Source organism: Staurois parvus, unplaced genomic scaffold (assembly GCF_062004578.1).
Source record: "Staurois parvus isolate SC_StPar_1 unplaced genomic scaffold, SC_StPar_1.0 ptg001202l, whole genome shotgun sequence".
NCBI lineage: Eukaryota > Metazoa > Chordata > Amphibia > Anura > Ranidae > Staurois > Staurois parvus.
The window spans coordinates 487,764-514,344 of NW_028318998.1; the positions used below are offsets into that span (position 1 = coordinate 487,764).

At 42.8% G+C, this 26,581-nt stretch overlaps 1 pseudogene; it reads right to left on the bottom strand.

Annotated features, from left to right (window-relative positions):
* Positions 1–955: 955 nt before the first annotated feature.
* LOC149438232 (high affinity immunoglobulin gamma Fc receptor I-like) lies at positions 956–25,651 on the bottom strand (annotated as a pseudogene).
* Positions 25,652–26,581: the final 930 nt, after the last annotated feature.

A 26,581-nucleotide genomic window follows, 5' to 3' on the forward strand; every position in this document is an offset into this window, starting at 1 on the left:
CAGACTCACGCCATTTCGAAGAAAAAAAAAAAAAAGAACTCATATCAGGTATTCTGTCAGATGAGGCTAACATTTTACTTCCCCTGCCACAATCTTAAAGAAATATCTCAGGCAAGTTTGTATGAAATCAGACTTTAGTCTACTAATATGTGTTTGGCTAACTATGGTAGAAAGAAATGAGGGGGGGGGGCACCTACAGCAAAAAAAATTGACCCAACATAATAGGTCTATGATGGCAAAGCAACCCAGGACCTCAGTACGTCAGGATCATTGTGTTATGCCCATATGGAAGAGAAATAGATTTCATATATATTTAGAAAAAAAAATTATGGAAACATTTGGAAACTCGTGCACTGCCCGAGGGCCCGGGGTCAGTAGGGGGCCCCATGAGATGCCCCTGGTACCTTTTTCATAGGCTTTTTTGAGTTTGGGCAAGGACACAGGGGCCCCATGATCCCCTATTGCCCGGGGGCCCCCATGAGTTGTCAGTCCACCCCTGTATGAAACGATGCTTCAAAGATTGATGGAGGACCTCTTACCAGATAAATCTGCGCATATCCACTGAATTGGAAACCATATAAGAAATCCAAGAAGGTTTACATTTGCCTGGCATATGATGTCGTTTAATTGAACAAATAATCCTCTGTATAGCCCAGACGCGATGATGTCACCGGAGGAGCACAGAAGCTGGATTGGACGATAAAGTAAAAAAAAAAAAATTATACGTATATCAAAAACTCATATACTACCAAACGGAATACCAAAAAAAAGGAGACATTGCCACCAGACCAATATGGTACCTTTAATAAATGTGGCTCACACCCCGAAATAACCAAGCAGCATGCGATTACTCATATCATCCCTTTGTAATTATATCTCCTCAAAAGAGCCAAAAAATGTTGCCCCAGAATGGGTTCTAAAACACAATATAAAAAGTAACAAATATAATGGATGCTCATACCTACATGGAAGAAAAATATACTTGAAAATATTTAAAAAATATCCTTCCCAAATATATTGACATATATTTGAAATACTAAAATTTTGGCCATGTTTCAAAATACAATTCAATAAAATATATATATATATATACTGTATATATATTTATGTATATACAGTATATATATATTATTTCAAATATACATATATATATATATATATATATATATATATATATATATATATATATATATATATATAATTATTATATTAATATATATATATATATTTATATACATATTATTAATATTATACAGTATTTATAAAGCGCCAATAGTTCGCTCAGTGCTGTACATTACAAAGGGGGACAGAACATGTGACAGAACAATACCAATGCAATGCCAAACATGAGGGGATCGAGGGCCCTGCTCTTTCGAGCTTACAATCTAGGAGGGAGGGGGTGGTGGCACAGGAGGAGATAGCTGTGGGGGATGGAGTGGTAGGAAGAGTGGAGGAGGTCGGCAAGTTAGCAGGGGGTGGGGTAGGCTTCCCTGAAGAGATGGGTTTTCAGGGTGCGCCCAAAGGAGAGGAGAGTAGGTGATAGTCTGATGGGTTGGGGTAGGGAGTTCCAGAGGATGGGTGACACCCTGGAGAAGTCCTGGAGGCGGGCATGGGAGGAGGAGACCAGGGAACTAGAGAGAGGGAGGTCTTGTGAGGAGCGGAGTGTGCGTGTTGGGTGGTACTTGGATATGAGGTCAGTGATGTAGTTCGGGGCAGTATGGTGGACGGCTTTGTACGTCAGTGTTAGGATTTTGAATTTGATTCGTTGGGCAATCGGAAGCCAGTGGAGGGATTGGCAGAGGGGGGTGGCGGAAATGGAGCGGTGGAAAGGTGGATAAGCCGGACAGGGGGGCGGGTTTCGAGGTCAGCTGAGATTTTTTTTTTTTCAGGGTGTGGGGCAGGGGTGGTGAGGTCGGGGGTGTGTGTTTTAAGGTCTGCTGAGTTAGTTTTTTTTTGGGTGTGGGGGTGGGGTGGGGGTGGTGAGGTCAGGGGGTCGGGTTTCGAGGTTCATCTGAGATGGGGTTTTTTTTGGTTTGGGGTGGGGCAGGGGTGGTGAGGTTGGGGGGCGGGTTTTGAGGTCAGCTGAGGTATTTTTTTTTTTTTGGTTTGGGGTGGTTGGGTGGGGTGGTGAGGTCGGGCGGCTAGTTTTGAGGTTGGCTGAGATAGTTTTTTTTTTTTTTTGGGGTGTGGGGGTGGGGCTGGGGTGGTGAGATCAGGGGGATGGGTTTCGATGTCAGCTGAGAGAGTTTTTTTTTTTTTTTGGGGTGTGGGGCTAGGTTGGAGAGGTCAGGGGGGTGGGTTTCAAGGTCGGCTAAGATAGTTTTTTTTTTTGGGTGTGGGGCTGGGACAGGGTGGTTAGGTCAGGGGGGCGGGTTTCGAGGTCAGCTGAGATAGTTTTTTTTTTTTTTTGTGTAGGGGTGGGGCGGGGGTGGTGAGGTGTGGGGGATGGGTTTCGAGGATGGCTGAGATAGTTTTTTTTTTTTTTGGTTTGGGGTGGTTGGGTGGGGAAGTCGGGTGGCGGGTTTCGAGGTCGGCTGAGATAGTTTTTTTTTTTTTTTTTTGGATATGGGGGTGGGGCAGGGTGGTGAGGTCAGGGGGGCGGGTTTTGAGGTCAGCTGAGCTATTTGTTTTTTGGTTTGGGGTGATTGGGCGCGATAGTGAGTTCAGGCGGCTGGTTTTGAGGTCGGCTGAGATAGTTTTTTTTTTTTTTTTTTTTTGGTGTGGGGGAGTGGGGCGGGGGTGGTGAGGTCAGGGGAGGTGAATTTCGAGGTCGGCTGAGAGAGGTTTTTTTTTTTTGGCGTGGGTGGAGTTGGGGCGGTGAAGTCGGGGGGCGGATTTCGAGGTCCGCTGAGATAGTTTTTTTTTTTTTGGATGTCGCTGTGGGGTGGGGGTGGTGTAGACAGGGGGGCGGGTTTCGAGGTCAGCTGAGATATTTTTTTTTTTTTGGGGTGTGGGCTGGGGGTGGTGAGGTCAGGGGGGGGGTGTTTTGAGATCTGCTGAGATAGTTTTTTTTTTTTTGGTGTGGGGGTGGGGTGGGGGTGGTGGGGTCGGGTTTCGAGATCAGCTGAGATGGGGTTTTTTTTTTGGTTTGGGGTGGTTGGGCGGGGTGGTGAGGTTTTTTTTTTGGGGTGTGGGGCTAGGGTGGAGAGGTCGAGCGGCTAGTTTCAAGGTCAGCTGAGAGAGTTTTTTTTTTTGGGGTGTGGGGGTGGGGCTAGGGTGGAGAGGTCAGGGGGGTGGGTTTCAAGGTCAGCTAAGATAGTTGTTTTTTTTTTAATGTGGGGGTGGGGCGGGGGTGGTGAGGTCGGGGGGATGGGTTTCGAGGTCGGCTAAGATAGCTTTTTTTGGCGTGGGGGGAGTGGGGCGGGGGTGCTGAAGTCGGGGGGGTGGATTTTGAGGTCGAATGAGATAGGTTTCTTCTGGCGTGGGGGGAGTTGGGGCGGGGTGGTGAAGTCGGGGGGGTGGATTTCGAGGTCGGTTCAGATTGTTTTTTTTTGGTGTGGGGGGAGTGGGGCCGCGGTGGTGAGGTCAGGGGCCGAATTTAAGATCAGCTGAGATAGGGTTTTTTTGTGGCATAGGGGGAGTGGGCCGGGGTGGTGAGGTCGGGAGGGCGGATTTCGAGGTCGGCTGAGATAGATTTTTTTTTTTGCCGTGGGGGGAGTGGGGCGGGGGTGGTGAGGTCGGGGGGGGGGTGGAATTTGAGGTCGGCTGAGATAGGTTTTTTTTGACGTGGGGTGGGAGTGGTGAGGTCGGGGGAGCGGATTTCGAGGTCAACTGAGATAGGGTTTTTTGGGGTGGGGTTAGTGGGGTGGGGGTGGATTTCGAAGTCGACTGAGAGTTTTTTTTGTCGTGGGGAGGTTGGGGGTGCAGATTTCGAGGTCGGCTGAGATAGGTTTTTTTTGGCGTGGGGGAGTGGGGCGGGGGTGGTGAGGTCAGGGGGGCGGATTTCGAGGTCGGCTGAGATAGGGTTTTTTTTTGGCGTGGGGGGAGTGGGGCAGGCATGCTGAAGTCGGGGGGGGGGGGGGGGGGCGGGTTTTGAGGTAGGCTGAGATAGTTTTTTTTTTTTGGCGTGGGGGGAGTGGGGTGGGGGTGGTGAGGTCGGGTGGTTGGAATTTGAGGTCGGCTGAGATAGGTTTTTTTGGCATGGGCGGAGTGGGGCGGGGGTGGTGAGGTTGGGGGGGCAGATTTCGAGGTTGGCTGAGATAGGTTTTTTTCTGGAATGGGGGGAGTTGGGGCAGGGTGGATATGTAGTCTGTACAATATTTTCCCATTTTTTCTTTCTGTGGCACGCCTGGACGTTGATTCTTGGGCTGTAAAGCTGCATGCTAGGTGTGCTATTCAAAATGCATTTTACTGCTCCAGTGCTGGCTATGGAGTCTGTACAATATTTTTCGTCTTTGTCTCTTAAGGAACACACTATAACTTGTATTTCACTATAAAAAGGCCCTTGTCTTTCTCTGTCTCTCTCTCTTTTCTAGTGATGGACCAAACACCCCCCTGTTCGGTTGGTGGTTGAACATTCGAACCTAACAAAAGTTCGACCGCAAACCGGGAAAATTCACTAAGGGGTGTCTTACCACATCCAAGTATGTGGTAATATATCGCACATAATTTTTCCAAAAAAAGCCTACTACAACAAGGCATGAGTTATGTGGTATTTTAGTGAAAACATTCTTTAATGTTTCAGCTGCCACAAGAAAAAAAAAAGAATTGCCGGCAACTAAAAAGTTTGCGACAAAAACGGTGTGGGGTCCCCCCATCCATATCCAGCCTTCAGGTTTGGTATGGATTTTGAGGGGAACCCCCATGCCAAAATTAAAAAGAAAATGGCGTGGGGTCCCCCCCAAAATCCATACCAGACCCTTATCCGAGCATGCAGCCTGGTAGGTCAGGAAAGCTCGCTTTTCCCTCCCCTATCCATTTGATGAGCAAGCGCCACCCCCCTCCTGCACCAGACCACATGCTCTCAACATGGGGGGTGTTTTGGGGCAGGGGGCTCCTCCCCAAAGCAACTGTTGGGGACAATGTCCTCTTGCCCACAACCTTGGAAGGTGGTTGTGGGGGACTGCGGACGGGTGGCTTATCAGAATCTGGAAGCCCCCTTTAACAAGGGGGCCCCCAGATCCTGCCCCCCCCATGTGAATGAGTATGGGGTATGCTACTCATTCACAAAAACAAAAGTGTAGTGTAAATAATGACAGAAGACAGTCTTTGACAAGTCCTTTATTAAAAACAAAAATAAGAAAAGTCCCCCGAAGTAGATCCAATGTTAATCACGATACCCACCCTAAAGGTTGGTGTTACGTTGGGGGTCAGATCAGCTGCTCACTATGGCCACACACATGACAGTCCACCACCCGCCATCACAGTGACATGCTATGCTTATTAGTATCTTTTTGTTACCAAATCATTACAAAGCAGTGGTATGAGGCTGACATGGGGGCATTTTAATGGGAATATCTAGACCCTAATTTGACTGGTGTTGAAAGATTTACACGGCTAATATTTTGCTTTTTGAATTGTTATTAAATGATCTAGGACAGGGGTCTCCAAACGTTTGAAACAAAGGGCCAGTTTACTGCCCTTCAAACTGTAGGGGGGGCCAGATTGTGTCCAGTGGAAGTAGAAAATGTCCTGGTATCAGTGGGACTAAACAATACCCAAGGCTTGGTGGTTAGTAATTGGGGGGGAACAATGCCCCATCGGTGGTGCCAGTGGGGTAATTAGTTCCCCATTTCTGGTATCAGTGGGAGGAATAGTGCCCCGATGCTGGTGTCAGTGGGAGGAACAGTGCCCCATCGTTGAGGTCAGTGGGAAGAACAGTGCCCCATCGTTGAGATCAGTGGGAGGAACAGTGCCCCATCGTTGGTGCCAGTGGGGTAATTAGTTCCCCATTTCTGGTATCAGTGGGAGGAACAGTGCCCCGTTGCCGGTGTCAGTGGGAGAAAGAGTGCCCTGTCGCCGGTGTCAGTGAGAGGAACAGTGCCCCATTGTTGAGGTCAGTGGGAGGAACAGTGCCCAATTGTTGGTGTCAGTGGGAGGAACAGTGCCCAATTGTTGGTGTCAGTGGGAGGAACAGTGCCCCATCATTGGTGTCAGTGGGAGGAATAGTGCCCCATCATTGGTATCAGTGGGAGGAATAGTGCACCATCATTGGTGTCAGTGGGAGGAATAGTGCCCCATCATTGGTGTCAGTGGGAGGAATAGTGCCCCATCATTGGTGTCAGTGGGAGGAATAGCGCCCCATTGTTAGTGTCAGTGGGAGAAATAGTGCCAAATCGTTAGTGTCAGTGGGATGAATAGCACCCCATCATTGGTGTCAGTGGAAGGCATAATGCTTCGTTTGAGTGGAGGGAAAAGTGCCCCAAGGACTGTATAAAAGCAAGCAAAGGGTCACATCCAGCCTGCAGATTGGAGACCCCTGATCTAGAGGAAGTCAAAGGTACTCTTCTAGGGGTTAGTCAGCTAAATAAAGATCTGCAGTGATCATATATTGACATGGCAATCTTTTGTGCCATTTTTGTATCATTTTAATAATTTTGATTCAGAACGAGGAAGCACCCAAAGCTCTCATTGTGTATCTAATTTTTAGTAATAAAAACCTGACAGAGGACCTAACCCTTTCTCACACCATCCAAACCTCTAAAAAATTAAAAGGGGCTTTGAAGCATAGTTTTGAGCAACCAACATATTTTGGGGGTTCACGGGCCCCCTTCATTCGGGATTATGGAGATGAAATAGCTGTAAAATATCATACAAGGGCTTGTTTCAGTCGCCAGACTAACAGGCTTTTCCAAGATGCATACTGTATATCATTTACAGACAGATGCTTCTACATCAGGGATTTCCATACTTTCTAAACAAAGAGCCAGTTTACTAGCCCTCAGACAACAGAGCGGACAGGCTAGCCCGAGGGAGTAGAAAATACCCCCCCCAGTATCCATGGAACTAAATAATGCCTTAGGCTCAGAGGTCAGAGTGAATAAAACATTAAACAGCACCTGTGGTCAGTAGGAGGAAGACTAATGCCCCATCATTGGTACTGCCCATTGTTGGTGTCAGTGGAGAGGAATAGTACCTCATTGTTGGTGTCAGTGGGGGGATTATCACCCCATTTTTGGTGTGATTGGGAGGAATAGTATACCAAGAGCTGGATAAAGAAAATCCAAGGCCTGTTTGGAGTTTGCAGACCACTACTTTAAATAAACGATCACCCAATGCATAACAGATCTTCAACTTGTGCCTACGACTTGTACATAGGTCACTTTTGAGTTTTAGGGTTAAATCTCATTGTGAAAATCCCCTGGAGACTTTGAATATGTGAAGTTGAATTCAGAACGTCATTGGAAGCCTGGAAACATCATCACCGGATAGGAGACTCTGGATATGTCAAGTTGAATTCAGAACGTCATTGAAAGCCTGGAAACATCATCACCGGATAGGAGACTCTGGATATGTCAAGTTGAATTCAGAACGTCATTGGAAGCCTGGAGACATCAACACCGGATAGGAAACTCTGGATATGTCAAGTTGAATTCAGAACATTATTGGGAGCCTGGAAACATCATCACCGGATAGGAGACTCTGGATATGTCAAGCTGAATTCAGAACGTCATTGAAAGCCTGGAAACATCATCACCGGATAGGAAACTCTGGATATGTCAAGTTGAATTCAGAACATTATTGGGAGCCTGGAAACATCATCACCGGATAGGAGACTCTAGATATGTCAAGTTGAATTCAGAATGTCATTGGAAGCCTGGAGACATCAACACCGGATAGGAGACTCTGGATACGTCAAGTTGAATTCAGAACGTCATTGGAAGCCTGGAGACATCATCTCCGGATAGGAGACTCTGGATATGTCAAGTTGAATTCAGAACATCATTGGAAGCCTGGAAACATCATAACTGGATAATCTTCATGTCTCTGTTCTGGGTTTTATTTCAGAGTAGACAACCTGCTGGAAAACAGAAGATTATTATGGATATATATATAAATGGGGGGGGGCCCTTCTATTCTGTTGCTGACCTTTATTGCGTATACAGCCTCAGTATATTCTGTCACTGGACTTGACCATTGATTTATACCAGTGGTGCTCAACCTTTGGCTTGCTGGCCACATGTAGCCCTCGGACCCCTCTGATATGGCCCTCGGACCCCTCTGTTGTGGCCCTTGACCTCAAACCAGGGAAGTGCATGCCTGGGGTCAACAACCCATTGATCACGATCTGGGCTTGCCAACCCACCATCCCAGAGCGTCAGAGTGCATTGAGATGGTGCTGGCAGTGGAGGAAGCAGGTGGCCACAGAGGGAGCAGGAGCCACATAAGCCGATGCTTCCTCTGTAGCGCCGGCTCCTGTCTCAAGTGAAGTAATACCATGTGGCCTTTGCCCGGGACTTTTATAGCTGCCTGAAGCCAGCAGAAGCTTAGACAGGATAGGTGGCGATGGCGGTACCCATATGGAAGAAAAATATATTTTCAATATATTTAGGAAAAAAAATGATACGTGTGAAATATATGTCATGTATTCCAAAAATATATAAGTATAAATGTAATAAATAAAATAAAATAATAAATAAATATAAAGGTGTCAATATAATTGGGAAGAATATATTAAGAATGTATTTTTAAAATATATTTAAAATATATTTTTCATCCATGTGGGTAATACCAAAGATGCATTGTTTCTCTCACTGATGCCAGGACAATTTCTACTCCCAATGGCCACAGTCCAGCCCCCCTAAAGTCTGAAGGCCAGTAAACTGGCCCTTTGTTCAGAAAGTTTGGAAACCCTTGCTCTATATAATAGTAATTGTAATAAAAATGAGAAGTTATCACTTTGAGACCCTTTACGCTTGGAAAGCAATTCTTTCAAATGGCTATTTAATATGCAATAACAAAGCTCTTTATCTCTGGGATGACAACATTGACAACACAGTCTTCGAGGTAACCACTAAAGACAATGAGTTGGCAGCTACCATAGAAGGCAAAGAATTTTTAAAAACCATGAGTAAAGAGTTCTACCAAGATGATTCCAACAGTTGGGTAGCACCTCTACCATTTCGTACCCAAAGAAAGAGACTACCAAGCAACAGGGTACATGCAGAATCACAGTTTGTTTCTTTAAATCCGCAACATCTCCAAGATACGTACATTCCTCACCCCGGACACTACCAAACAACTTGTACACTCCCTCATCATCTCACGCCTAGACTATTGCAACTCCCTTCAAACTGGCCTACCCAAACGAACGCTATCCCCACTCCAGTCGATCCTGAATTCAGAGGCAAGACTCATCCACCTCACCAACTGCTCCACATCTGCCACCCCCGATTGCCCAACGCATCAAATTCAAACTGCTAACCCTGACCTACATAGTCATTCACAACGCTGCCCCAAATTACCTAAACAACCTGATACCCAAATACCACCCTACCCGTGCCCTTCGCTCCTCACAGGACTTCCTACTCTCTAGCTCCCTGGTCTCCTCCTCCCACACCCGATTGCAGGATTTCTCCAAGACCTCCCCCATCCTCTGGAATTCCCTACCCCAGTCCATTAGACTGTCACCTACCCTCATCACCTTCAGGCGCACCCTGAAGACCCACCTCTTCAGCGAGGCCTACCCCACCCTCACCTAACAACTGACATCCTCCACTCCTCCTACCACTTCATTCCCCACAGCCATTTCCTCTTGTTCCACTTCCCCTCCCTCCTAGATTGTAAGCTCGAAAGAGCAGGGCCCTCGAACCCCTCGTGTATTGTATTGTTTCTTTCCTGTCTCATGTTCTGTCCCCCTGCTATTGTACAGCGCTGAGCAAACCCTTTGGCGCTGTATAAATACTATATAATAATAATAAAAAAATAATAATGCTACTTACGGTTTCAACAATTGTAGGTGAAGCAGCTACAAAAGAAAAAGAAGAATTATTTCAGAGCTAAGTTACAGGGGCAGATATTTCCAAATTTGTAGATTTTGCAGCTACAAAAGAGACCTTTGGGCTTTATGGGCCTATCTATACTGAACATGAGATCAGATATTTCCAATAAACAGTGGGCACTTACGATGATCTGGTGTTTCTAGAGCACTGCACCTTTAACCTTAACTCACAAGTTCTATGTAGGATTTGGATTGACCTTCGGGCCTTATTTGGACCCTGGGTATGAACTCTATATTTTTAACTTTTTGTTTTGTTTTTGAAAAGCTTAAAAAAAGTAACAAGGGGTACCTTATGGATGACTTTTAGTTTTAAAAAACCCACATGGAAGAAAAATATATTTGAAATATATTTAAAAATATTCTTCCCAAATATATTGCCATATTTTCGAAATGCTACAATTTTGGCTATACTCAATATATTTCAAAATATATTTCAAAATATATTTCAATATATATATTGCATGTTGAAATGCATTTTTATTACAAAATATATGATAAATATTTTTAAAAATGCATTTCAAATATACAGTATGTCTTAAAAAATACAAATCTACATTTTTGAAATGCATTTACAAATATATGTGAAAATACATGTTAAAATTACTTTTTTTTATATATATATTAAAAAAAATCTGAAGAATATATTTTAAAAAAATGTTAAAATATTTTTACATATATTTGTAAATGCATTCCAAAAATGTATATTTTAAATTTTTAAAGCATACAGTACATTTGAAATCTATTTGTACATTTTTTTCCATATATTTTGTGATAAAAACGCATTTCAACATGCAGTGTGTGTATGTATGTATGTATGTATGTATGTATGTATGTATACACACTGTATATACAGTTGTGACCAAAATTATTCAACCCCCACTGAAATTGAGTGTTTTGGCCAGTTTGACATTGCTTTTGATCATTCAGTCATCTTGCTTACATTTACATTAAAGAGGCACTTGTAGGTCAGACAAATATAACATAACAGTTATAATGAAATAACCACAAATGTCTTTTCTGTGCTCACAGCATTATCAGTTTTATTCAACCCCCAAGTGACATTCAATCTTAGTACTTAGTACAGCATCCTTTTACAGTTATAACAGCTTTTAAACGTGAAGCATAGCTTGACACAAGTGTCTTGCAGCGATCTACGGGTATCTTCGCCCATTCTTCATGGGCAAAGGCCTCCAGTTCAGTCACATTCTTAGGCTTGCGCACTGCAACTGCTTTCTTTAAGTCCCACCAGAGGTTCTCAATCGGATTTAAGTCTGGTGACTGCGATGGCCACTCCAAAATGTTCCAGCCTTTCCTCTGCAACCATGCTCTAGTGGACTTGGAGGTATGCTTGGGATCATTGTCCTGTTGAAAGGTCCAACGTCTCCCAAGCCTCAGGTGTGTGACGGACTGCATCACGTTTCCATCCAATATCTCCTGGTACTGAAGAGAATTCATGGTACCTTGCACACGCTGAAGCTTCCCTGTACCTGCAGAAGCAAAACAGCCCCAAAGCATGATTGACCCTCCACCATGCTTCACAGTAGGCAAGGTGTTCTTTTCATCATAGGCCTTGTTCTTCCTCCTCCAAACATAGCGTTGATCCATGGGCCCAAACAGTTCTAATTTTGTTTCATCAGTCCACAGAACACTATCCCACAACTTTTGTGGTTTGTCCACATGGCTTTTGGCATACTGCAGTCGACTCTTCTTATTCTTTGGAGACAGCAAGGGGGTACGCCTGGGAGTTCTGGCACGGAGGCCTTCATTACGCAGTGTGCGTCTTATTGTCTGGGCTGAAACTTCTGTACCCACATCTGACAAATCTTTTCTCAGTTCCTCAGCAGTCACACGGGGACTTCTCTCCACTCTACGCTTCAGGTAGCGCACAGCAGTCGAAGTCAGCATCTTCTTTCTGCCACGACCAGGTAGCGTTTCAACAGTGCCCTTTGCCTTGAATTTGCGAATGATGCTTCCTAAGGTGTCTCTTGGTATGTTTAACATCTTTGCAATCTTCTTATAGCCATTGCCCTTCCTGTGAAGAGAAATCACCTCTTCTCTTGTCTTCCTGGACCATTCTCTTGCCTTCACCATGTTTGTAACCACACCAGTAAATGTCTAGAAGGAGCTGAGTATCACAGTCATTTTAAAGCTGCCTAATTGGTGCTTATTATGCTTGATTGCTGCTCGGTGACATCCACAGGTGTTTTCAATACCTGATGGAAAGCACCTGTATGAACCTCTGTTCTTCAGAGTGGTAGTCTTTAAGGGGTTGAATAATTGTGGCAATGAAGAAACCACATAAGAACCATTTACTACTGTATTACATAAACAATTGATGTCATTTTAGTTGCATTTGGGTAGTTACAACGTCCTTGTAGGATTTGATTCTGAATACAATTCCAAATGTACACTATAGTCCCTAAACCCCTTTACAGCATTGGGGGTTGAATAATTTTGGTCACAACTGTATATATGTGTGTATTTACTGAAATATATTGAATATGGCCAAAATTGTAGCATTTCAAATATATGGTAATATATTTGGGAAGAATATTTTTAAAATATGTTTCAAATATATTTTTCTTCCATTTGGGAAGGGCTCACATGTTCAATCATTTGTTGGCAAAGCATGCACTGGGATTCTTCAGTGACCTAGTGGTGGTTTCCAAGTCATCCTTAAGATGACCCTTGTTGCTTTTTTTTAAGCATTAAACTCGAATAAAGGGCTGACTGGTTCACTTTAAAGTGGAGTTCCACCCAAAAGTGGAAGCTGCATTTATCTGCCCCTCCCCTCAGCGAACTGAGTCAGAAGTTTGATCACCCAACCCCCCCCCCCCCCCCCGGCAGCCATCTAGGAAACTCAACAGGTACCAGAGGACTGCGGTCCATTCACAAACTGCAGCACGACTTGCACATGTGCAGTAAGAAGCCATGAGGCTTCACAGCCGGCTTCCCTTAGTCAAGATGGTGGCACCAGCATCTGACAGTTGATTGAAGAATCGGCTCAGGCTGAAGATACCGTGGGATGCCTGGACAGGTAAGCTCCCTCATACAGTATTTGTAGCTGCTGACTTTTAATTTTTCTTTTTTGAACAGGGTGAGGACCGGGGGTCCGGAACTCCGCTTTGAGGAATGAATCCATCCAAAATGAGTGGTCTACTATTTTGTTGAAAAGACAATGAAGATAAAAGTATAATCTGCCACCAGTGCTGCTTACCGGTTATGCTGGTAAAGTTGACATAACATAGGCCTTCATCAGTAGGAATGTGTGCGGCAGGGGCTAAAAAGTTAGAAAAATACAAAATGTTATTCCTAGCTGCAAATAACAATAATAAGAACACCAGTCCATGAGGATATATTCCTCGGGGCTACAGTTTCTAGGAACAAAAGGAAATCTAAATGTATCAATAGGAATGTATTAAAAGAAGAACAATGAAAATCTAAACACTGCGATAATGATGTAATATGTAGCCACTTAAAATACATGATATCGTCCACCAAATAAATGTATTTATATAAATGCAATAAATGAAAATACATTAAATATATTATGAATTAAAATACATTGAATTAAATATATCATTAAAATACATTAAGTTAAATATATTAATTAAAATACATTGAATTAAATATATTATCAATTAAAATACATTAAATTGAATATATTATTAATTAAAATACATTAACTTAAATATATTATTAATTAAAATAAATTGAATTAAATGTATTATCAATTAAAATAAATTCAATTAAATATATTATGAATTAAAATATATTATTAATTAAAATACATTCAATTAAACATATTATTCATTAAAATACATTCAATTAAATAAGTACATTACCTTAAAATATGCCTAACCCTCTATTTTGAAGAATCCAGACCCCCTAAGGCCATCACAGCAATTAATTCATTTCTACTTGCCGCACTGTTGAGTAGCCTACCTTTACGGTTCACCTTAATATCAGCGTACCACATATGTCCTTCCCCAGAGAGATCTCCGTGCGACTCTAAAAAAAATTATTTATTACAGGGTTCTAGTAGGGTGATAATTAGAAAAAGAAACCAACAAATTCAAATATAATATGATTGTGGCATTACTAAATGACGGAACTAACAAAGGACTAGCTTGGAGAAAAGGTTTTTGTGCTATGACAGACCTCTAGTTCAGGGCCGGATCTAGCCTGGCTGATGTGGGAGTGCAATAAAAAATGTCAGAGGGGCAGAGAACAGGAGGTCAGCAGGGCAGTGTACAGGGGTCAGCAGGGCAGTGTACAGGGGTCAGCAGGGCAGTGTACAGAGGTCAGCAGGGCAGTGTACAGAAGTCAGCAGGGCAGTGTACAGAAGTCAGCAGGGTAGAGCACAGGGGTCAGTAAAGCTGAGAATGGGGACAGCAGAGCTGAAGACAGAGGTCAGCAGGGGGGATGACAGGGGTCATAACTGGCAGGGCAGAGGACAGGGGTCACGACTGGCTGGGTAGAGGACAGGAGTCACTGCTGGCAGGGCAGAGGAAAGGGGTCACTGCTGGCAGGGCAGAGGACAGGGGTCACTGCTGGCTGGGTAGAGGAAAGAGGTCACTGCTGGCAGGGCAGAGGACAGGGGTCACTGCTGGCAGAGCAGAGGACAGGAGTCGCTGCTATCAGGGCAGAGGATAGGGGTCACTGCTGGCAGGGCAGAGGACAGGAGTCACTGCAATCAGCGCAGAGGACAGGGGTCACCGCAGAGGACAGGGGTCATTTTTTCCAAAATGTTTGGACTTTTTCATTTATATAGCAAAAAAATAAAAATCCCAGCGGTGAATAAATAAAGTTTTATCTGTCTCAAAAAAAATGCTAAAAAATTCATATGGGTACAGTGCTGCATGACCGTGCAATTGTCATTCAAAGTGTGATAGTGCTGAAAGCTGAAAATTGGCCTGGACAGGAAGGGGGTAAAAGTGTCCAGACCTGAAGTGGTTAAACCATCAATTTTATCTTTGGGTTCATTTTTACATGTTTAAAGCCGTAAGAAATCTTCAGTTACCTGTTTCTCGAGGGGCTGCTGGTTGTTGTTTGCTAGTAGAAGTTAATGATAGTTTGCATCTCTTCTTGTTGACGAGTAATATTACGAGGACAAGGAGAATGCCGATGACCACAATAGCGACCGAGGCTGCTGTGATGTTGTGTTCATGCTCTACACATGTTGGGAAGAGAGATACATTTCGGTTAAGGGAAAGCAGAAATAACATGGACCATTGGGCAAGAATTGGGCCATTTTTTTTTTTAATAGTTGCGTTTATTGAAGATGTACAGTAGTACAGACAAAGACAGGTACATAAAACCTAATCAAATGGTCATTATATGACAAAGTATACAGAATACACAAATAACTGAAAGCAGAAGAGTCCCACAAGTCCCCAAGACAAGCTAGTCAAACAAGAACTTAGTGTGACCCAAAGGCCGGTGTCTAGCCAGGGAAGGACAAGGAGGACGAAGGGAATAAGGTGGGGGGAAAGGGGAGGAAAGGGGAGGAGCAGGAGGAAGAGGGCATGGGAGGAGATTAGGAGGTGCAGACAGCAACACAGTGTTCAGGTGCTACAAAAATCTTCAGATAAAATACCTGGAGAAACCACAACCTATACTGTGAGACCCAAAGCCTCCACCCACCCAGCTCAGATTTGATCAAATTTTGCTGGACAGTACGTATGTAAGCCCTTGGAGGTAAAGAGCACCATTAATTACCTCCTTCCAACCAGAAACCGTGGGTGGGGTCGGCAACTTCCATCCCAAGAAAATTTTTCTTCTAGCATCATAAGTAGAGAAGAAGACCAACAGCTTACTATGCTGAGGTGCCTTCACAAGATCAGTAAGTCCCAACAGCAGTATCAGCGGGTCCATAGGAACAGACAGGGTACTAACTGCATTGATAGTGTCCAATACTCCAGTCAAAACGGGACGCAGCCTCAAACAGAACCAAAACATGTGGTTAACTGCCTCCTGCCTGCTATATAAAGAAATGATGGCCATCGGCGGTTCTCTCATTCTGGGAGGATGTCATATGACGTCCTCCCACTCTAGCAGTGCATGCGCACCCCACGGGGGGAGCACGGCGATCAGTGGTGCGCTGTGCCCCTGCGACACAGATGATCAGAGTAAAGAGCTGATGACGTTAGCTCTGTCATGTGATCAGCTGTGTCCAATCACATGTAAACAGGAAGAGCCAGTAAGCGGCATTCCTCAGAGGGGACATGTACACTGATCATCAGGGCACTGATCATTAGGGCACCGATGATCAGTGTAGCCCCATCAGTGCCACCAGTCAGTGCCCATCAATGCCACCTGTATTTGCCCATCAATGCCACATACCAGTGTCCATCAGTGCACATCAATACCACATATCAGAGCCTACCAGTGCAATCAATGCCACATATCAGTGCCCATCAGAGCTGCCTTTCAATGCCAACTATCAGTTCCAGTCAGTGCTACCTATCAGTGCCAGACAGTGTCACCTATCAGTTGCAGTCAGTGCCCGTCAGTGCCGCCTAACAGTTCCAATAAGTGCCGCCTAACAGTTCCAATCAGAGCTGCCTATCAGTGCCAGTCAGTGCCGCCTATCAGTGCCATATATGAGTGTTGCCTTACTGTGCCCATCAGTGATGCCTGTCAATGCCCATCAGTGCCACCTATCAGTGCCCATCACTGCAGCCTAATTAGCGCACATCAGTGAAGGAGAAAAATCACTTATTTACAAAATGTTATAACAGAAACTAAGAAAAAATGTGTTGGCTTTGTCTTCTTTACCAAAATCAATAAACCTTTACTGGAGTAACCAGTGGCACTCCCATCCTCTTACACCTTGCTTAGAATTCAATATAGAGTTGCTTTAACCATTGAAACATCTCACATAACCATTGACATAATATATTATCCGTGATTCCAATATTCTGCATCCACACCCTTACCCTTTATCTGGACGGATACCTCCTCACTCCTTTTCTTTACACTGTTGGACGGAGTTCTCACTTCACAGGAATAATTCCCAGTATCCTCCATCTGAGCGGCTTGGACTCCATATTGATTGGACAAATTGAATCCTTGAACATTCCGTCCATTTTTGTAGAAAGCAAACTGCAGTTCTGTCCTCTCTCTGAACAGTCTCATGTTACATATCAGGATTAGAATGTCACCTTTCATCACTGTATCTTGTATTGCGGTAAGATTTGGTTTTAGAAACAGCTCTAGAAAACAACATGAGGACAAAAATGTAAAATAAATGCTACTTTGAAAATGTAGCACCCTTCTAGCCAACTAGGGGGAGCTAGATTCCAATTGTTAGCAAGGAGGGCTGAGTAGCAGCCTGTTTGTGATAGCTTGCAGGGGTCAAATTGTGGTCAGAGCTGAGAGGCTCTGCATATCAGCCCTCTGGAATTTCCCCCTGCTCTAGACCTTTGGAGAAAGATCTAGAATCAGTGGGTGGATCTGAAGAGTTTGTACTTTTAGAGCACCTTGGCCAATCTCCAACAGGAGGCTAGGTAAGGGGCCAGGACCACCCTTAACCGAGCGTGCTCAGCAGGAGAGGAGGAAGAAAGTTCGGGTGGAAGTTGGAGATGGAGTGAGGCTTGAGAGAAGAGCCTGGGAGGGGGCTCAGATGGAGAGGGGCTCACCTACAGGTAGTGGAGCTTGGAAGGCCCTTGGAAGTTCATTCTCCGGAGCTTAGTAAATGCGGTAAAGCTTCACTTTGCAAAGAATGCCCAATCACAATCAAGAAAAAAAAAACTGTGTATTTTGCTTGCACGTGATTGGATGATGGAAGTCAGCAGTGCTTCTCATTTACTAAGCTCTGGAGCAACCACACTTGAAAAAAAAAGTCTATTTGCCTTTAGTAAATCAACCCCCCAAGTGAGTGTTTAGCAACAACAATAGATTCACCTTGTATCTGGATATATAATTCTGCACTTCTTTTCACGACAGTGTAGTCTGCAGTTCTCACTTCACAAAAATAATTCCCAGAATGCTCTAGTCTGACATTTAGGACATTACTGGTTGAATTCAAATTCGGCACCTTTTGTCCATCTCTATAGAAAGTAAACTGTAGTAAAGTCCCCTCTCTGTGTGGACTGAGACTTGTATTACATGTTATGTCGTCACCTTCTCTTACTGGATTAACCTCCTCCCATCTGGCCCATGTCAATAAACGGCAGCACGGGAGCGCTGCCGATACAGGTGCCCCCCGCATCCATTGCCTGTGCGCGCTCCCTGGGATCGGTGCCCACTGGGTCCTCCGGACACACCTCTGTGTGAGGTCCCGATTCATGTGATCACTGATTGGATCAATTGTGGGTGTATGATTATAACTTTTTTTTTTTTTTAATGGTTTAACTGGATGGATTTTTGTCTTTTTTCAGCCAGACTAACTATGTAACTATAACTATGTGATCCCTGATTGGCCAATCAGTGATCACATGAATAGTAGTAAGCAAGATGTCACTTCTGACATCATTGCTTACTACGTGTGAAATCTGTGAATGATCACAGAGGTCACATGGTACAGGGCTATTCCCAACAGCCTTGTACCATGTGACAAGCTGTAACCAATCACAGCTCGCACAGTATTTCTCAATGGCTGCAGGAATGCAGCCAGAGAGAAGGAGAAATGATTGCTGTTACAGCTTTTATTGGTGTAAAAGCAATCGCTGTAAAAAAAAGAAAAAAAATCTTCATCTCCCCCTACAAGTAGTACATGGTGACACTGTACTACTGGGGCGACGGTATGTTTAAAAAAAAAAAAAAAAAAAACATAAATAATATAAAAAAATAAAATAAAAATGTGAATTTGTTTTGTAAAATTATAATTTTTGGTTATAAACTAATTTGGGTTATTTTTTTTTTTAACTAAAAAGATAGATGAATAAATGTTGGCCAAGATTTATGAAGAAAGATTATTTATTTGCAAAATTTTTTAATAAAAACACTTTTTTTTCAAACTTTTTGGACTTTTTCATTTATAAAGCAAAAAAATAAAGATTCCAGTGGTGAATAAATACCACCAAAATAAAGTTTTATCTGTCTCAAAAAAATGCTAAAAACTTCATATGATTACAGTGATGCATGACCGCACAATTGTCATTCAAAGTGTGATAGTGGTGAAAGCTGAAAATTGGCCTGGACTGGAAGGGGGTGAAAGTGTCCGGACTAGAAGGGGGTGAAAGTGTCCGGACTGGAAGGGGGTGAAAGTGTCCGGACAGGAAGGGGGTAAAAGTGTCCGGAGTGGAAGGGGGTGAAAGTGTCCGGAGTGGAAGGGGGTGAAAGTGTCCGGACTGGAAGGGGGTGAAAGTGTCCGGACTGGAAGGGGGTGAAAGTGTCCGGAGTGGAAGTGGTTAAAGAGGAACTAAACCCTCCTCTCCTTTACAGCCAGGGAAACTGCCATCTTAAACTCTGTTTGATCTGCAGTTGCCATGGAGCTGCACGTCATCAGTTATGACACCAGATCAGGGGCGGACTGACAACTCATGGGGCCCCCGGGCAATAGGGGATCATGGGGCCCCTGTGTCCTTGCCCAAACTAAAAAAAGCCTATGAAAAAGGTACCAGGGGCATCTTATGGGGCCCCCTACTGACCCTGGGCTCTCGGGCAGTGCCCGAGTTTCCAAATGGTCAGTCCGCCCCTGCACCAGATATTATTTGATGGGTTTAGTTACACTTAAAATACAATTTAATTTAAATAGCAGATGGGCTCTCTAGTTTTGTCATAATTCAAATATTCACTGATTCCCCCCTAAGCTACCAAGCTGCTGTGCCAATTTTTGTATAAATAATACCTCCCTACAACCTCTAACTCACAATGATCCGCAATTCTAGGGTGGGCAGTTGGGAAAAACTTCCTCTTCACCTGAACATTCCATAATGGATACCCATCATCCTTCACATGAACCGCCCTTGTGGCTTCACACTGCCCATCTGACTTTCTTCCTCCAATCAGGTAAGACCCACACCCCTCCACACTGCACTCACATTTTGCGACACTTTTCTGACCTGTTCCTCCCCTTATTCAGGCAGACCCTCCGTCTGTTTTTTTTTTTCTTCTCCAGGTCTCACTTTCGCAGGAGCTGGCTCCAGCAGACTCATTCGATTCAGACAAGAGCTGCATGTCTTCCCAATGGCACAAAATCTAAATGTTGCCTACATATAGGCAAATGACCTTGTGGAATGTAGATCCTGAGGATATTGTTTTTGGGATCAATAGGGACTATTTTTCTTGTAGGAGAAAATTTTACCATACTTTATAAAGTATTTATTTATTAAGAGAAAGTTATAATATTGGGATTTAGATTTTTTTATTACACACTCTTGAGAAATGAAATTTAAATTCTAAATTTTTTGATATAGCTATCGTAATGGCGTATTTGGCTTTAGGACCTCCAGACTACCTGCACAGTTGTATCGGTTCCTCTTCTGGACTGAAATGGTTTACTCTGATTTCACCGCACAGTGGGAGCTTCTCACCACGTTCATTAACCTCCCTGGCGGTATTCCTGAGTGTAGCTCGGGGTAAAATTTCAGTACCAAGAGCGGTAACCCCGAGCTACACTCGGGCTTACCATGCAGCGTTGCTCAGGGAGTCCCTGCAGAGCTTACCTTGTCCTTCGCTCCCGCGATGTGTCCCCTGCAGTGTCCCCGGCCATCTCCTTCGGCCGATGCCTGTCCCTGTGACATTGGGCGCCGGAGCCGGCGGCAAATTTTAAAATTTTAAAAAATGCCATTTTTTTGAAAACGAATATCACATAGTAAAACATTCCTGTATCAAACCATTTCATATACATTTTGTCCCGAGTGCGTTGTCCGGCGCCCTGCCTGCATTTTTACTGATCTTTCTGCCTGGAAACTGAGAAACGTCCATGGCGTCCAAAAAGCGTCCCTTTAGGTCAAAAGCGGTTTTAGACCGACTAGAGAACAGCGATAGTAAATCAGAACCACTTGCAGAATTGAGTGATAATAATCCGTGGGGGAAATTCCTCATCAGACACTGAAAACGATTCTGCGACTTTGCTCAGTGATGTGCGAACTTGGCGCTCTATTTCACATTTCAGTGTTTTTGGTTTGATTATATTATTGAATTAAATTTATTATTATTATATTATTATTTTTTATGATTATTTATTATATTATAATTTATGATTTCGTGTTTCAAGTTTATCATACCCGGGATGTTTACTAGACTCTTGTTCGGGCAGATTTCAGTGAGTTATTCCTAAGAATTACAGCCTACAATAAAAAAAATACATATTTCCATGCAAAAAAATGTAACGCTTTCAGCACCAAAAATCTGAAATAATCAGACCGCTAGGGAGGTTATTAGATGCAGCAAGAAGGGCAGAGCATGTCTCGTTTCCTGGCTGGAGGAAGGCCAGTGTCATCTAACTCTTTCCTACCCACCCTGACTATAATTGGTCCAACCCTTTCATTCGTTGGATTTCAGTTCTTTCAGTCGTGGAGGCTCAGCATCACATGTGGGAGTCTGGCAGGTGGTAGATTTTATTCATTCTGCCAATATGTTGAAACACTTGTTGGGTATGACCATACCAGAGACCTAGAGTTACAGTTGGTGTTATAGACACTTCCATGGCACTTACTGTCATGAGCACTTACCTCTGATGTGTAGGGACACTTCATCTGTGCAAGTTACATGTTCATCCCAAGAGAATGTTCTCTCACATCTGTATCTTCCAACTTGGGTTTTATTTTGTGGAATTTTAACCACACCAGGATCATTGGTTGAAGACTGTATGACACCTTCTTTTTAGAATGTTGTATTGATGACCCTATACCCAGGGCGGCTGTGACATCTTAGGACCAGGTCACCACTACCCTTATATACAAAGGGAGGAGCCTGCAGGATGACCGGACCTGCAGCACAAAACTATTATCAGACTATCTATAATAAAGAGAAGCTGCCCACATGGAATAAAAATATATTTGAAATATATTTTAAAAATATTCTTCCCAAATATATTGCCATATATTTGAAATGCTACAATTTTGGCGATATTCAATATATATATATATATATATATATATATATATATATATATACCCAGGGCTTTCTTTCTGCCGGAACGCGGCGGTACTGCGTTCCGCCACCTTTTTCTTCTTGTCCCCGCTCACCGACTGCCTCTGCAGAGCTGACAAGCTATGCAGAGCAGCGAAAGTGACAGGTGCCGGACGCGGCTTGTTTATGTCATGCTTGCGCGTGCCCGGCACCTGTCACTGCCGCTGCTCACAGCCGGTGAGCGGGGACATGCACGCTTCACCCCCCCCCCTCTACCGCCAGCGTGTAAACATCGGGGGCGCGCGGCCACCCCCATAGGAAAGGTGTATCTTAGTACACCCGGCGGTGCGCGCTGACGTCATCACGCCCTCTGCTCGTCGATCCTACCATAGCGCGGATCGTCAGCATCAGGTAAGGAGCGGCGATACAATTTTTCTCGCTTTTCTTGCTAATGTGGGGGGGGGCAGTGTTACTCGCTATTCCTACTAATGTGGGGGGGGGGGCGGTGTTAATTCCATACATTTACTTTTATAGCCCCTCCCAAATTTTACTTGCATTCCTGTTCTCTAAAGGGGTGGTCCTAGGGTTTGATGGGGGCGTGGCCAGGTTTGGGTGGGGGAGTTCCACCACCTTTCCTCTGAGAAAAAAAGCCCTGTATATACCCATATGGCAGAAAAATATAGTTAAAATATATTTTTTAAATATTCTTCTCAAATATATTGACATATATTTGAAATGCTACAATTTTGGCCATATTCAATATATTTCAATATATATATATATATATATATATATATATATATATATATATATACCCATATGGCAGAAAAATATAGTTAAAATATATTAATATATTGACATATATTTGAAATACAAACATTTTGGCCATGTTTCAAAATACATTTCAATAAAATTTATATATATATATATATATATATATATATATATATATATATATTGATATATATATAGATATATTTATATATCTATATATATATATATCAATATATATCAATATATATATATATATACACACACACACACACTGCATGTTGAAATGCATTTTTATTACAAAATATATGAAAAATATTTTCAAAAATACATTTCAAATATACTGTATGTCTTTAAAAATACAAATCTACATTTTTGGAATGCCTTTACAAATGTATGTAAAAATATATGTTAAAATGACTTTTTTATATGTAAAAAAAAATCTGAAGAATATATTTTAAAAAAATATATTTAAAAAAAATATTTTTCATATATTTGGTAATATATAAAAAACGCATTTTAACATGCAGAATATATATATATACTGTATATATATATATATATATATACACATACTGCATATTGAAATGCATATTTTATATATTCCCAAATATATGAAAAATGTTTTTATAAATATATTCTTCAGATTTTTTTTAACATATAAAAAAAGTCATTTTAACATGTATTTTCTACATATATTTGTAAAGGCATTCCAAAAATGTAGATTTGTATTTTTAAAGACATACAGTGTACGGTATTTGAAATGTATTTTTAATAATATTTTTTATATGTTTTGTTATGTATAAAAAACACATTTCAACACGCAGTATATATATATATATATATATATATATATATATATATATATATATATATATATATTGCATGTTGAAATGCGTATTTTATATATTACAAAATAAATGAAAAATATTTTTATAAATATATTCTTCAGATTTTTTTTAACATATAAAAAAGTAATTTTAACATATATTTTTACATGTATTTGTAAATGTATTCCATAAATGTAGATTTGTACTTTTAAAGACATACAGTATATTTGAAATGTAATTGCAAAAATATTTTTCATATATTGTGTAGTAAAAACGCAGTTCAACATACTGTGTATGTAAATATATATATATATATATTTATTGAAATATTTTTTGAAATATATTGAATATGGCCAAAATTGAAGTATTTCAAATATATGTCAGTATACTTGGGAAGAATATTTTTAAAGTATATTTCAACTATATTTTTCCTCCATGTGGGTAAGGAGGATTTATGAAGTAATGAACTCACCATCACTGACATCCAGCCTGAATTTAGCACTTGTTTTACCGTTTTTATTCCGGCACTGGTAGGTCCCGCTGTGTCCAACCTGAGCAGATGTGATTGTATAGCTCTGTCCTTCTGCCGCTTTCTGATTATCTTTATACCAGTAATGCGTCACACCACTTCCTCCATTGAATGTCATCGTTATATTCTCTCCTGTCAGTAACTTGTCGTATTCTGGTGTGAAGATCCCCGGATCCCCCTCTACAGGAACTTGAAGAAGAAAAGAATAAAATGACCTGACCTAATTCCGATTCAAGGGATCATAGGAAACAGAGAACTCTGTATAAATGAATCATAATCCATAAATCAGATACAATGGAAGAATTGTGCAAAGGATAAACAGACAGAAATTAGAAGTAGTAAGATTATGATCATCTGTATAAGTGCCCGGTCATACCGATGCGATTTCAGGTGCGGTTTGCGAATTGAAATCGCATCTAATGAATGTCAATGTCAGTGTCTTAACATGTGCGATTTGCTTCTAAAGTAGTTCTTGCATTACTTTTTCTGCAGTTTTGTTGCAATTTCACATACATAGAATATAATGGAAATCGTACTGCAAATTGCAAGACATCTTCACAAGTAGTCTTCAGAAATTGCGCTGAAAGTGATTGTAAATTGCAGCGGTGTGACTGGTGACTTAGGGCCGATTCACACTACAGAATCGCAGTCCAGATGCGTTCTGGATACTTTCTGCATAGCGTTTCCGGTGCGTTTTAGATGCATTTTTGATGTATTCCAGTATGTACTCAGATGCGGTAAGATACCGCTTAGTGAATTGTTCCTGTTTGGAGTTCAAGGTCGAACTTTCATTAGATTTGAATGTTTGACCACAAAGCAAACAGGTGGTGTTCTGCCCTTCATTATTGGTGATCAGTGGTTTTGATGCCCCCTGACATTAGTGGTCTGTGGTTTTGGTTCCCCTTGCATTGGTAGTCAGTGGGTTGTGTGCCTTTTACATTGTTGGTCAGTGTTTTTGGTGCCACGTTTACATTGGTAGTCAGCGGGAGTGAAACAGTCATTGGTGTCAGTGGATTACCTCTAGGGATTCTGCCTTAAGCTGGAGTGTCCCTATTCCAAAGTTTGCAGTAAGCTAAGCTATAGTCAGCCTGAGCTCTAGTTATAGGTTTCTTCTAAGTTCAGACTGTTGTCTACTTCTGTCTTTTGTCAGGGAGCAGGGGCGGACTGACAACTCATGGGGCCCCTGGGCAATAGGGGATCATGGGGCCCCTGTGTCCTTGCCCAAACTCCAAAAAGCCTATGAAAAAGGTACCAGGGGCATCTCATGGGGCCCCCTACTGACCCCGGGCCCTCGGGCAGTGCCCGAGTTTCCAAATGGTCAGTCCGCCCCTGTTAGGGAGTGTCCCTGGTGGATAGAGCAAGAAGAAATATTATTACCTACAGTATTCTGCTCTGGAAAATCACTGGAGGGTTTATTGCCTGTGGTGCAAGCTGGTTGGTCAGAATAGTGCCCCCTTTTAGCTGGTGGCTTTCCTTTTAGTTGGCGGTCAGTGTAGAACCCTTTTGTAGCTTTGGTGAAAGATTGTGGTGACTGTTTTTAGTTGGTGTAATGTCCATTTTCTAGTTGGTGGTCAGTGTTTTGGTGCACGTTTATTTAGATGGTGAGTGCTTTTGATGCCCCTTACATTGGTGGTAAGTGGTTTTGGTGACCCACCCAATGTGGCCGTTGGTTTTTGTGCCTTCTGCTTTAGGGATCAGTGTTTTTGCACCCAATTTACATTATTGGTTAGTAGTTTTGATGCCCTCTGCAACAATACAAGGCCCTGCCATAGCAAAAACCTAGGAGAAAATAGCACAGGATTCTCAAAGTTGTAATTTGAGAAGTTCCAGGTAGTTTAAACCACAGCATTTGTAATCCCAGATGTAGATTGACCTGAATAGAACTGTCTTCAAGCCTTACACTGGGCTGATTCCTTTCCCAGCTGTAGAGGCTGTCCTTTTCCCTGGTGGACTGCGGGGCAGTGAAGATCCCTCTTTTCAGCTCCCAGACTGAAGGTAGACCTTCCTTTTCCGGGACCCTCTCTCAGGCCCCACACCTGCAGCACTTCCTCACTCCATCCTCCACCCAACTTCCCTCCTAGCCAGGCTCTGTCATATTTATGGGCCAGTCTGCCACACTGCCAGGCCCCCTGCCTGGAACTGGTCAGACATATGCAGTTCTGCCCCTCCTACCTTCCGCCTTCTGACTTCTAGAAACTTTTCCAGGCTTCTAGAGCAGGGGGAGGCTCCAGAGGACTGTCCTGTAGAGCCCTCCAGCCCTGACCTTAAGTAACCCTCTGACTTACACGCAGGTTTCTAGCAAGACTCTAACTATACTGATAAACTATCTATACCAGAGGGAGCTACACATGGGCCAGGTAATTGAGTCCTATCTATATTGGGTTCCACAAGGCACTAGCCACATGGGGTTGTGTTGATGCTGTTTGATAACTTTATCCTTGCAAGCCTGCAGTGTACAGGGATGCTAGAACCAAAATTAACATAATG